The 12,201-nt window shown below is 40.8% G+C and overlaps 2 long non-coding RNA genes across 3 annotated transcripts; both read left to right on the top strand.

The window, feature by feature from the left end:
* The first annotated feature begins 2,761 nt into the window (after positions 1 to 2,761).
* Positions 2,762 to 4,407, top strand: LOC122049600. The gene is made up of 3 exons (XR_006131000.1): positions 2,762 to 3,368; positions 3,472 to 3,600; positions 4,347 to 4,407. It is a non-coding gene; the product is annotated as an uncharacterized LOC122049600 (long non-coding RNA).
* A 5,589-nt stretch (positions 4,408 to 9,996) lies between these two features.
* Positions 9,997 to 11,666, top strand: LOC122049599. Of its 2 annotated transcripts, none has more exons than XR_006130999.1 (3): positions 9,997 to 10,622; positions 10,707 to 10,854; positions 11,601 to 11,666. It is a non-coding gene; the product is annotated as an uncharacterized LOC122049599 (long non-coding RNA). The 2 variants fall into 2 exon arrangements; XR_006130998.1 differs by having other exon boundaries at positions 9,998 to 10,622; positions 10,726 to 10,854.
* Positions 11,667 to 12,201: the final 535 nt, after the last annotated feature.

The following is a 12,201-nucleotide window of genomic DNA, read 5'->3' as shown; positions in this document are numbered from 1 at the left end:
TCCTTATTTGTAGATTGGAAGAGATTTTAATTTTTAAAGATAACTTTCTTTTTATCCACATGTTTAAAAGAAATATTTTAATTTATAAAATTTCCTTTTTATTGACCATCATGAAGGGAAAATTATTAGAGAAATTTTTTATAAAATTTCCGGAAACAAATTAGGAAAGTTTTAATTCTTGATTGAATTAAATTTCCTTTGCTTGGTTTAAAGTGGCCGGCCACATTGATGAGAAAAAAATTATTTTTAATTAAATAAATTTTCCTTATCAATGGCAAAAGAATTAAGGAAATTTTTATTTAAATTTCCTTATTTGCCAAGGCCAAGGATTATAAAAGAGAGGGTAGAGGTGCCTTCATGGCTAACAACTCTATTATTTTTTCTCTCTCTTTTTCTTCCTTGGTGTGGCCGGCCATCCTCTCCTCCTTTCTTCTCTTTGATGGCCGAACCTCATCCTTCTTGTGGAGACTCATATGGTGGCCGGATCAAGTTTAGAGAAGAAGAAGAAGAAGGAGAGAAAGAAAGCTTTGTTTCTAGCATCCCTTGGAGCATGGTGGTGGTGGCCGAACCTCTTCATCCTAGAAGAAGTTTTGATGGCCGAAACTTGCAAGGAAGAAGAAGGTGCTTGGTGGTTCTCATCTCGGAAGATCGTTGCCCACACAACGTCCGAGGTTAGAAGAGGAATACGATAGAAGATCAAGAGGTCTTTCTAAAAGGTATAACTAGTATTTTTCCTTTCCGCATCATACTAGTTATTTTTGGAAATAATACCAAATACAAGAGGCATACGATTTTAGTGTTTCGAATTTGTTTTCAATATAGTGTTCTTTTGTTTTTCTTTTCCTTGTGATTTGATTGTTCTTTTTGGTTGACCTAAAGTTATTTTAGGAAATTAAATATTAGCTTTCCATAAAAGGTTTTGTCTAGTCGGTGGTGGTTGCTCCCATATCCAAGAAGGTCATGTGCCTCGCCACGTCAGTACTGTGAACCAATTATGGAAATTAATATTTAATGGAATTAATAACTTAAGGTGATTTGGATCAAACGTGTTAAGTTCCGCAGGAGATCCAAGTCAAAACCTAAAAGAACAAATAGATTAAGTTTTGGATCAAACGTGTTAAGTTCCGCAGGCGATCCAAAATTTAATTTAAAAAACACATGGTAGCTAGGAAAAGGTTTAGACCTTTGTACAAAATTTTTGTATAGTGGAACCTCTAGGCTTTCCGAGTAGCAACCAACAATTGGTATCAGAGCTAGGGTTTTGCCTCTGTGTATTTGGTATTAGGTTAATTATGCACATGTCATACATAATTTAGGCAGGTTAATAGTACGATGTGCTAACTTTGTGGATGCAGGATCGAACTATTATGACTTTTAATTATTATATGTGTGATTGGACCCTTGGACATGTCAAGGGCATTTATATGTGTGTGCATGATTGTATTAAAATACAACAGGAGCTGTATTTAGTTTTATTAGGATTTTATTTTTGATCTAGATATATGTAAATTCCTTTTATGGAATATAGGATCAAAAATGTAAAATTCTATTTATGTCGCGGATCGAATCTTGCAAAGCGTGGAATCTTCTAAGGACCAGAGGCGCAGCGGAACTAGGAGCAAGATAGAGGCGACAGCTAGACCCGGTGGCGGTGGCCAAATATGGCAGCAGCTTGGGATGACAACACACGGAGGACAACTAGAGATAAAAGTCATAATAGTTGAAAATTAGATTTTCTATTTATTGCTTTTATATTGTGCTGTGTGTGCATGTTAGTTTACAAGTTTAGTAGGCTAGCATAGTTAAAATTCCTCATTAATAAATAATTAAGTGGGAGAGGGTTTTTTAAGTAAATCCCATGGTCTTCATTACTGGTTTGTAAGTGATGCAAACAAGCTTGCGCGTTGGCTCTGAGTGCCTTCCTCCATAACGAATGAGCTTGTTTGCAGATCACTAGAACAGATTTCCATTTTTGGATGACTATAGGAAGTTAATTAAGAGCGTGTGATCTGTTGGTGCGGTTAGCACTAACGGTCTAACTCAGGTTTTGATGAATGACAAATCAGGTTAAGTTAGGTTTGTTGTTGTCTGACACTTTTATCAAGTGTGCAGGAAAAGTCCAACTAGGTCGACGGGCTGACCGGATAGCTGGCGAGAAGTCCAAGCGGGTCGACGGGCTGACCGGACGCTTGGCGAGAAGTCCAGCTAGGTCGACGGGCTGACCGGATAGCTGGCGAGAAGTCCAAGCGGGTCGACGGGCTGACCGGACGCTTGGCGAGAAGTCCAGACGGGTCGACGGGCTAACCGGACGTCTAGCAGGTAAGTGAGGTAAGTCACTGGAGGGGAGTGACTGCAAGGACGCATTCTCGGGTAGGGAACATTAGGCGTCGATCCGGCTTAGATCCATTTCGGATATCTAAGTCGAGATCGTGACTAGATTCCGGTCTCGGAAAGACAGAATCTAAGTCATACTTTGCTCATCTATAAAACTGTGCTAACACTCTTTGCTGCAGGGTACATTTACCTCGGACTAACCTTTTTCTTGCAGGAGAAGGACTTTCTGGAGAAGAGGGGTCCGGGCGCCCGGAGGGGATCCGGGCGCCCGGTGTAAGATATCGCAAAATAAATAATAAATATTACTGGACGAAAAATCTTATTGGATTTCTTAGGAATTTTTAGAAATTTTCTGGGATTTAAACGGAGTCCGTATGACCCGTTTTGATGGGATGAATTCGGGGTACCGCGAAGCCTATTTGGGATACCCATTTAAATGGGAGTTGATTAAGGATTTAACTTAAGGTTAATTAACTTAAACCTAAGTTTTATTTTCTTTAAATTTTTCTCCCGATTCACTTCCTTCCCCGATCCCTTCTTCCCTGACTCCCCTCCCTCGCGATCCGATTTCATCGCCAGTCGTCGGGAAGCGACGCCGATCGTCGGCACAAGGCAGCCCTTGATCGTTGAGGAGGAAAGCTACCGCCCCGACCTCTCCCCTTTCTCTCTCCCTCGCCGCGAGTCTCTTTTCTCCCGAGCCCCGAGCCCCTTTCTCTCGATTTCTCCTCGTCGATCGTCGACCCACGAGACGTCGGAGCCAAGCTCGCAAGGTCTCCGATCACCTCTCCTCACCGGATCTTGAAGGTACTAAAGATGTCCAAGCCATCTCTGGAGGTGTGATCGCTTCCTCGGTTGGTCCTTTTTCCCCGTCCAGGAGATCCGATTAGGGTTCAATGAGGGGCATAGATCCGCGTCGTCTCAAGCCAATTGAACTTCTCATTCATCCTCTTCAATTCGTTTGCTGGAGAGTGATCGGTTGCTCTTCATCAACCGGATTGGAGTAGGCGATGGCACCTGGAAAGGACCAAATCTAGGTAAGCTTCATCCGAAATTGGGTGATTTCAAAGACCTTACCTCTTTGTGATGTTCTTCTTGATCTGGACTCTAATAGATTCAAGGGTTTTGCTGTTTTGTGAGGTTGTTCTTGTTCTGGATTGGAGGAAGGCATCGGATCAAGGTATTGGTAGATTTCTCTTCTACCGATCACTGCTTCTCCACTTCTTGAAGCTGTGGAGGTCACGGGTGAGGAGGCAAGGGACTATTGAGGTGAGTTTTGTATTATGAATTAGGGTTTAAGCAAATCATTTGCTGTATGGTTGGATTATGGATTTATTCTAGGGAGGATAGGTGTGTGTGTGTGCTTGTAGCTTATGGACAGGGGTCATGGGGTTGTGAGCTACTGGATTAGCTGCTTCATCTTAAGGTAAGTGTTTTTCTAGTGATGTACTACTAGTTTTCTTATTAGAGTGCTACTCTATTGGGTTTTCTAAGGGATTGTAGAATTGATTCTTGATGTTAGTAGATGACATGTAGATTAAACGATGGTGTTAAATGAATTAATTGATTTGAATTTGGGATTTGGTTGTGATAAGTTGATTTGTGATGGTTATTTGGTGAATGATTTATGTAAATGGATACATGATCATTATTTGTATGTGTTGGATTGATTGAGGTTTATATTGGGTTGAAATTTGTGGATATGATGATTGGTTGATGTGGATTATTATGTGATCATTCTTGAGATCATTGGATTGCTTTTTGGTTGGATTGTCTGATGTGGTGGTTTGGTTAGTTGTAGATGATGATGTTAGGTTGTTGTGGATTTAGGATGAGTTTGGATTAGTGAGTTTTGGATTGATTAATAGATTGTGGATTATGTTTGGATCTAGAAGGAGTTGAATTAAGGAATTAGGTAAGTTACTTCGATTAGGGCTTTCCCTAATTAGATTGGGGAGTTTATTTAGCTATTTGCTACCTATGTAATTAGCTAAATATATATTATGTGATCGCAGGACTTGGATTCGGGACGAGTGTCTCGACGTGGGATTATTTGGCACGATCGACAGATCAAGGCGGGTATTTCTTCCTTTGCCTCTATGTAGTTTTTCTTGTACTTAGTGCATGGTTATTATTGGATGAATTAGGCTGCTTTATCTTCTATCCTGATCGGTTGCTGTTTTTCCTGCATGATACTTATGCTTGACCTTTGTGAACGATCTATTTAATTCATATACAGTCTCCACTCTTGATATCTACTCTGTTGTGATTACACGTGTAGAGTATGTCTTGTAGGGATTGTCGGGCGGTTAGTATTACCATGCTGATTGGGTACATAATGTGGATTGTATATAGCTTGGTATGTGTTTTGGGAGTCATCAGGTTGACCCTACATTTGCATGTTGTATGTATACACGTGTTTGGTTATGTATTTTTGGAGGAGTTATGTTGATTGTATGTTTGTGTTTTATACACGTGTCTGAGGTGTTTATTATTGGAGGATACATGTTGATTGTATTTACGATCTATGCATAGGTGTCCAGGGGGATTATTGGAGATTCTTAGTTGATTATACATGTGTAGTTGTGTACATGTGTTGGGTGGGATGTGTGGATTTATCATGATGATTATACTCATGTTGGAGGTATTTGTGAGGTTGGGGTTATTGCATGGATGATGATTATATATATATATCATGTTCATCATTCATTGCATCTGATGACCATTATCTCCCTTGTGGTGAGAGAGTCATCAGTTGGTTTGGTTTAGCACCGCCCACTCGGCCACTCATGGGTAGTGGTAGTTGGAGCAGTTGCTGCTAGTCCTGTCGTGCCACCCGGTCACGAGGTTTAGTGAGATCCGGCGTTGTGAGCAGTCAGGGACCCTGATGCTATGTAGTTAGACAGCTACTAGCGGACTGTCCGCCTCGACCACTATATAGTGGGCTGGAGGGTAGTACAGTCGTCACAGACCCAAGCCTCTCGGCCATACAGGGGTCGTGGTGTCTAGAGAGGTGGCGGGGGTGACCATGGAGCATGCATACGCAGTTATTATTCTTGCATTTGATGCGCGGTGCATCTGCATTTGCATACATGCCTAGTAGATACTAGTTGCATGTGATTGTCGTTGTTGCACTTGATTGAGATATGGTTGTTGCATTTGGTTGCCATACTGCATACATGTCATTTATTTTACATGTATATGCAGTCGTACTTATATTGCACAGGTGTCACGGGTATATCTGTTGCAGATCCAGTGAGTTTACTGATCTTTGTACCTTGCGTCGATTCCAGATTGGGTATGTATGTGTCATTATGTTAGTTGTGGTTTGTACAGTTTATATGTCAGGTTATTATGTCAGTTATGTTTAGGTGCATTGATTATGATAGTATGATCATGTTCTTTATTCCCTACTGAGACTGTATACTTGTGATCTCCATGTTTTATGTATAGACCATGCACTATCTTTTCTATTTCCCGCTGAGTTACCTATACTCACCACCGCATGTATATATTTATGTTTTCAGGTAGATGGTTGGAGTGTCGCTCGGAGTATCCTGTCTGCCGGGTCCTACGTCACATCCGAAGATCGTGATTGTTTTCTTTTGTATATTCCTTTCTTATTTTTGGCATTGTATTTGTGTATAGCCATGTGGCTATCTTATGGTTTTGTGTTGTATTTGTTGTATAAAGCCTAGCCGGCTAGCAGTGTGTTGATTGTGTTGTATTGGGCTTTCCGTTTTTCGTTTTTCCGCTGTGTTGGTTTTTAGTACAGCCGTGTGGGCTGTTTTATATATAACTGCGTGGTTGTGATTGTTTCATTCCAGCCGTGTGGGCTGTTATTATAACTGCGTGGTTGTGTATATAAATATTCCAGCCGCATGTGGCTGATGTATTTTGCTTGTAGTGATGCTTCAGATTGTCACCGGTACTGGGGAGGTGCTGCCGGATTTTTGTCTGGCAGAGACTCCTTTGGGGGCGTGACAATTTAGTGGTATCAGAGCAGGTACGATACCTGTTTTGCTATGTGTTCTGGTTTTTCGAGATTTATCTGATACCAATGTTTGGTATCAGAGTAGGTACGATGCCTATTATTCGTGTTTTGGATTTCATGATTCGGTTTTCTTGATGTGACTTTCGGGTTTTGGGACCAGGCAGCAGCAGGACATCTCCAGGCCATAGGAGGTATGTTTGCATATTGTTATCATACATTTCTGTTGGTGTATGTATTGTTGCTCATATAGTTATGACATGTGTTTGTACTTTTGTTAGTACTTGCCTATTTGTTTGTACCATACAGTTCATGTGTTGGGTCAATCACTGATCACGGTTGACCTACTGGAGATCAAAGATTTACAGTCTCAGGGGATTTCCTCCTATCATACTACTAGTCGGTTGAGAGTTAGAGTCTCATACTAGTCTTGGTTACTATTAGCTAGATGGTGGATGATATCTGTATACCTATGTTGACTCAGTTAGTAGAGTACCGGTTTACTCCTGTTGATGATTGATTTACTTGGTTGACTTGAGTAGTTATGGTTTGACTGATTTACCCTTGTTGACTTGGGTAGTGGTGTATCGATTTACCTTAGTTAGTTTCATCAGTGGATGATTAATTTACTCTTATTGGATCGGTTAGGAGATGATCGATTTATTTTGTTGGTCCGACTAGTAGGGGACTGACTTGTTCTATTTTTAGAGATTCCTATCTTTGGGATGTTTCATACTTGGTTAGATATTTTGACTCGTACCGGTGTAGAAAAGACTGAATTGGCCGTATACCATTATCGGCTTAGCCAGTCTATAGAGGATCGATGTATCCTATTCCATGGGGACTTTGACCACGAACTGTCTGTACCTGATTGGATGACTTAGAAGGTACATTCAGATAGGATACGGCATGGTGTGGAAAGTGTAAAGCTACGTGCTTAACACTTTGAGATACAATCGTTACAAGGGTATAACTTGGAGAGTACTTTCGGACATATGATTTGTATTGACATGAGAAAGTTGAAGTTAGCTGCTTTACCTTTATGTGACCTGGTACCACGTGAAGGAAGAAGCAGAGAATGCTTGTTAGAGATCAGGTCATCACTTAGTGATTTATTTGAGGTGGTTTGGAGAGATAGTAGTTCTTTACCTCTTTCGGTAGCATGGTGGTTTATAAGGCGATGACTAGTAGACTCGCCTATCGTTGTTCCATGGGAGATCCTGACTCATGGGACTATTGGATATGATTAGATATCCATGACGTACTTAGTGATATATACCCCGCATTGGTGCGGAGGAAGTGGTATTAATTGAGTAATACCTAGGAGTTCCGATCGTAACTGGGTATAATTTCAGATGATGATCTTCGAGGGGTAGAGCGTCGATTGACAGATATTTTGATCAGTTGTTGAGTTGTAGCGTTCCTCTATCCTTGTGTTCATTGCTTGATACTGGAGGTTACTGAACCTTAGATGGAGCAATCACAGTATGATGGGGGTACAAGACAATGATTAGACGACTCAACTAACATTGTCTCTATCTAGTGGCTCAAGACCTTGACCACGTGATCATTTTACCAGATCTTGTAGTCTATATCTCATATTAGAGGGGTTGACCTTTTATCGGTATTTGTCGAGGGACATTTATAGATGAGGGTTGCGGAGATACTTGCTTGATGGGTAGATTTTTGGTCAGGAGATTGTGTGACCCTTTGACTTTGGATTGATATTCTTTTACTATGGATATTTGATTATTAGAAAAGATGAGATGATGAGATTTGACAGAATTTATGGATACATTTAGTTTGTTAGTAGTGGAGGTTGAAGGTTGGATACTTTTCTTTGACTCTATCTTTGTTTATGAGACTATCTGATATGATTGATTTATATTGAGGATGATTTTTGATTAGTGGATATTTGACTTGATGATCAGGTGTGGTGATATGGTGTTTGATGTTGATAGTGATGTGGAGTGATAGGTCTGTGATATTTATGGATTTGGTGATTTGTAGTTGGTGATTTGATCATAGGCTTGTTGTTGGGGATCCTACGGTTGAGTGCGCCTATGATACGTACATTATGGGTCATTGGTGTTACCATTTTAGGCATACTGTGCCCTAGACGTTTGATGGATTCGATGTACTTGGTATCATTAGGGAGTTTGGATCAGTTTTCATTGTCTTTATCGGCGATGTTGTGATCTATTCCCGATCCGAGGTGGATCACGTACACTAGCTTCACATAGTTCTAGAGATGTCTCGACGTGAACATCTATATGTGGAGTTAGTAGTACGTATTGTGATTGTCTTTTACGAGTTTTTGGGACACATTGTCTCTGGTAGAGGGATATCAGTGGATCCACAGGGGATAGAGGTTGTTATCGGTTAGGAGTAGTCATAGTCTATACCGGAGATTGATGGAGGATTTCTCTTGCATTGATATGTCGTTGACCGGATTGTCTAGGAAGAGTATGGAATTTTCCTGGATAGATGTTTATGAGATCAGTTTAGATAACTACACCGTCTTAGTTGTACCTTCTAGTGTAGACGGATTTGCACGCTACACAGAGGTATCATACCTGGGGTTTAGTGCAGTTTCGATATAGCATGAGCAGAGTAGTCTCGTGCCAGTAGTTAGAATTCTCGTGTAATGAGAATGAGATTCATTGATTTCCGTGAGAGATTATGTGTGTTCCCGAGCCACTTCTTATCCGGGAGGAGTTACTGCAGGAAACACCTAGATCTGGATTTGCGATACATTCGGGTGACATCTGATGTGTGGAGACATTGGAGCACTCTTATTGGTGGAACGATATGAAGAAAGACCTCGCGGATTCTATAGCTTGATGTTTATTATGTCAGCAAGTGGAGGCTGAACATCAGATGTTAGTAGGATTGTCTCTGTTGGTTTGGATACTAGAGTAGAGTTGGGAGCATGTTTTGACAGATTTTGTTGTGGAATTATCCAAGATATGGAGAGGATATGATGGTTCGGGTAATCATTGTTGGGCGACGACTTGCTCCCTGGCTATTGATTTGTAGGACAGATTCTTTTGGATTGAGTAGCAGGATTATACTCTAGAGGAATTACCGGACTGGATGATATATCTCTGAGGGTTGTTTTGGATGGAGATCCGCGATTTCACATCTTGGTTTTGACTGTGATTACAGTAGACTTTGGATTAGGAGTTTCACTTTAGTATATATTTTCATCTCAGACTGATGGATAGTTTGAGCGCTCTATACATGTGTTGGAGGATTTATTGATAGTGGATTTTGGATTTTAGAGGTGTTTGATTTATCCACAGTTGGCTAGATTGCAGAGTGAGAGTGATTGCAGAGTGAGAGTAGCGGGAGTAGGGTGAGTTCATAGCTCACAGAGTTGCCGCTAGTCACTTGGAGGAGGATTATCATGTTTGGAGATTTGTTTATGATACTTGGATGAGTGACATATGAGTATGTTGATTGGTAGTTACCTTGGAGGAGGGTCCCTAAGTTGACCAGTAAATTTGGGGACCAAATTTTTATTAGTGGGGGAGAATGTAAGATATCGCAAAATAAATAATAAATATTACTGGACGAAAAATCTTATTGGATTTCTTAGGAATTTTTAGAAATTTTCTGGGATTTAAACGGAGTCCGTATGACCCGTTTTGATGGGATGAATTCGGGGTACCGCGAAGCCTATTTGGGATACCCATTTAAATGGGAGTTGATTAAGGATTTAACTTAAGGTTAATTAACTTAAACCTAAGTTTTATTTTCTTTAAATTTTTCTCCCGATTCACTTCCTTCCCCGATCCCTTCTTCCCTGACTCCCCTCCCTCGCGATCCGATTTCATCGCCAGTCGTCGGGAAGCGACGCCGATCGTCGGCACAAGGCAGCCCTTGATCGTTGAGGAGGAAAGCTACCGCCCCGACCTCTCCCCTTTCTCTCTCCCTCGCCGCGAGTCTCTTTTCTCCCGAGCCCCGAGCCCCTTTCTCTCGATTTCTCCTCGTCGATCGTCGACCCACGAGACGTCGGAGCCAAGCTCGCAAGGTCTCCGATCACCTCTCCTCACCGGATCTTGAAGGTACTAAAGATGTCCAAGCCATCTCTGGAGGTGTGATCGCTTCCTCGGTTGGTCCTTTTTCCCCGTCCAGGAGATCCGATTAGGGTTCAATGAGGGGCATAGATCCGCGTCGTCTCAAGCCAATTGAACTTCTCATTCATCCTCTTCAATTCGTTTGCTGGAGAGTGATCGGTTGCTCTTCATCAACCGGATTGGAGTAGGCGATGGCACCTGGAAAGGACCAAATCTAGGTAAGCTTCATCCGAAATTGGGTGATTTCAAAGACCTTACCTCTTTGTGATGTTCTTCTTGATCTGGACTCTAATAGATTCAAGGGTTTTGCTGTTTTGTGAGGTTGTTCTTGTTCTAGATTGGAGGAAGGCATCGGATCAAGGTATTGGTAGATTTCTCTTCTACCGATCACTGCTTCTCCACTTCTTGAAGCTGTGGAGGTCACGGGTGAGGAGGCAAGGGACTATTGAGGTGAGTTTTGTATTATGAATTAGGGTTTAAGCAAATCATTTGCTGTATGGTTGGATTATGGATTTATTCTAGGGAGGATAGGTGTGTGTGTGTGCTTGTAGCTTATGGACAGGGGTCATGGGGTTGTGAGCTACTGGATTAGCTGCTTCATCTTAAGGTAAGTGTTTTTCTAGTGATGTACTACTAGTTTTCTTATTAGAGTGCTACTCTATTGGGTTTTCTAAGGGATTGTAGAATTGATTCTTGATGTTAGTAGATGACATGTAGATTAAACGATGGTGTTAAATGAATTAATTGATTTGAATTTGGGATTTGGTTGTGATAAGTTGATTTGTGATGGTTATTTGGTGAATGATTTATGTAAATGGATACATGATCATTATTTGTATGTGTTGGATTGATTGAGGTTTATATTGGGTTGAAATTTGTGGATATGATGATTGGTTGATGTGGATTATTATGTGATCATTCTTGAGATCATTGGATTGCTTTTTGGTTGGATTGTCTGATGTGGTGGTTTGGTTAGTTGTAGATGATGATGTTAGGTTGTTGTGGATTTAGGATGAGTTTGGATTAGTGAGTTTTGGATTGATTAATAGATTGTGGATTATGTTTGGATCTAGAAGGAGTTGAATTAAGGAATTAGGTAAGTTACTTCGATTAGGGCTTTCCCTAATTAGATTGGGGAGTTTATTTAGCTATTTGCTACCTATGTAATTAGCTAAATATATATTATGTGATCGCAGGACTTGGATTCGGGACGAGTGTCTCGACGTGGGATTATTTGGCACGATCGACAGATCAAGGCGAGTATTTCTTCCTTTGCCTCTATGTAGTTTTTCTTGTACTTAGTGCATGGTTATTATTGGATGAATTAGGCTGCTTTATCTTCTATCCTGATCGGTTGCTGTTTTTCCTGCATGATACTTATGCTTGACCTTTGTGAACGATCTATTTAATTCATATACAGTCTCCACTCTTGATATCTACTCTGTTGTGATTACACGTGTAGAGTATGTCTTGTAGGGATTGTCGGGCGGTTAGTATTACCATGCTGATTGGGTACATAATGTGGATTGTATATAGCTTGGTATGTGTTTTGGGAGTCATCAGGTTGACCCTACATTTGCATGTTGTATGTATACACGTGTTTGGTTATGTACTTTTGGAGGAGTTATGTTGATTGTATGTTTGTGTTTTATACACGTGTCTGAGGTGTTTATTATTGGAGGATACATGTTGATTGTATTTACGATCTATGCATATGTGTCCAGGGGGATTATTGGAGATTCTTAGTTGATTATACATGTGTAGTTGTGTACATGTGTTGGGTGGGATGTGTGGATT

The sequence above is a fragment of the Zingiber officinale genome, chromosome 2B (genome assembly GCF_018446385.1).
Source record: "Zingiber officinale cultivar Zhangliang chromosome 2B, Zo_v1.1, whole genome shotgun sequence".
NCBI classification, from domain to species: domain Eukaryota; kingdom Viridiplantae; phylum Streptophyta; class Magnoliopsida; order Zingiberales; family Zingiberaceae; genus Zingiber; species Zingiber officinale.
Note: the sequence above shows the minus strand (reverse complement) of the source record. Positions and strands in the feature narration are given on the sequence as shown.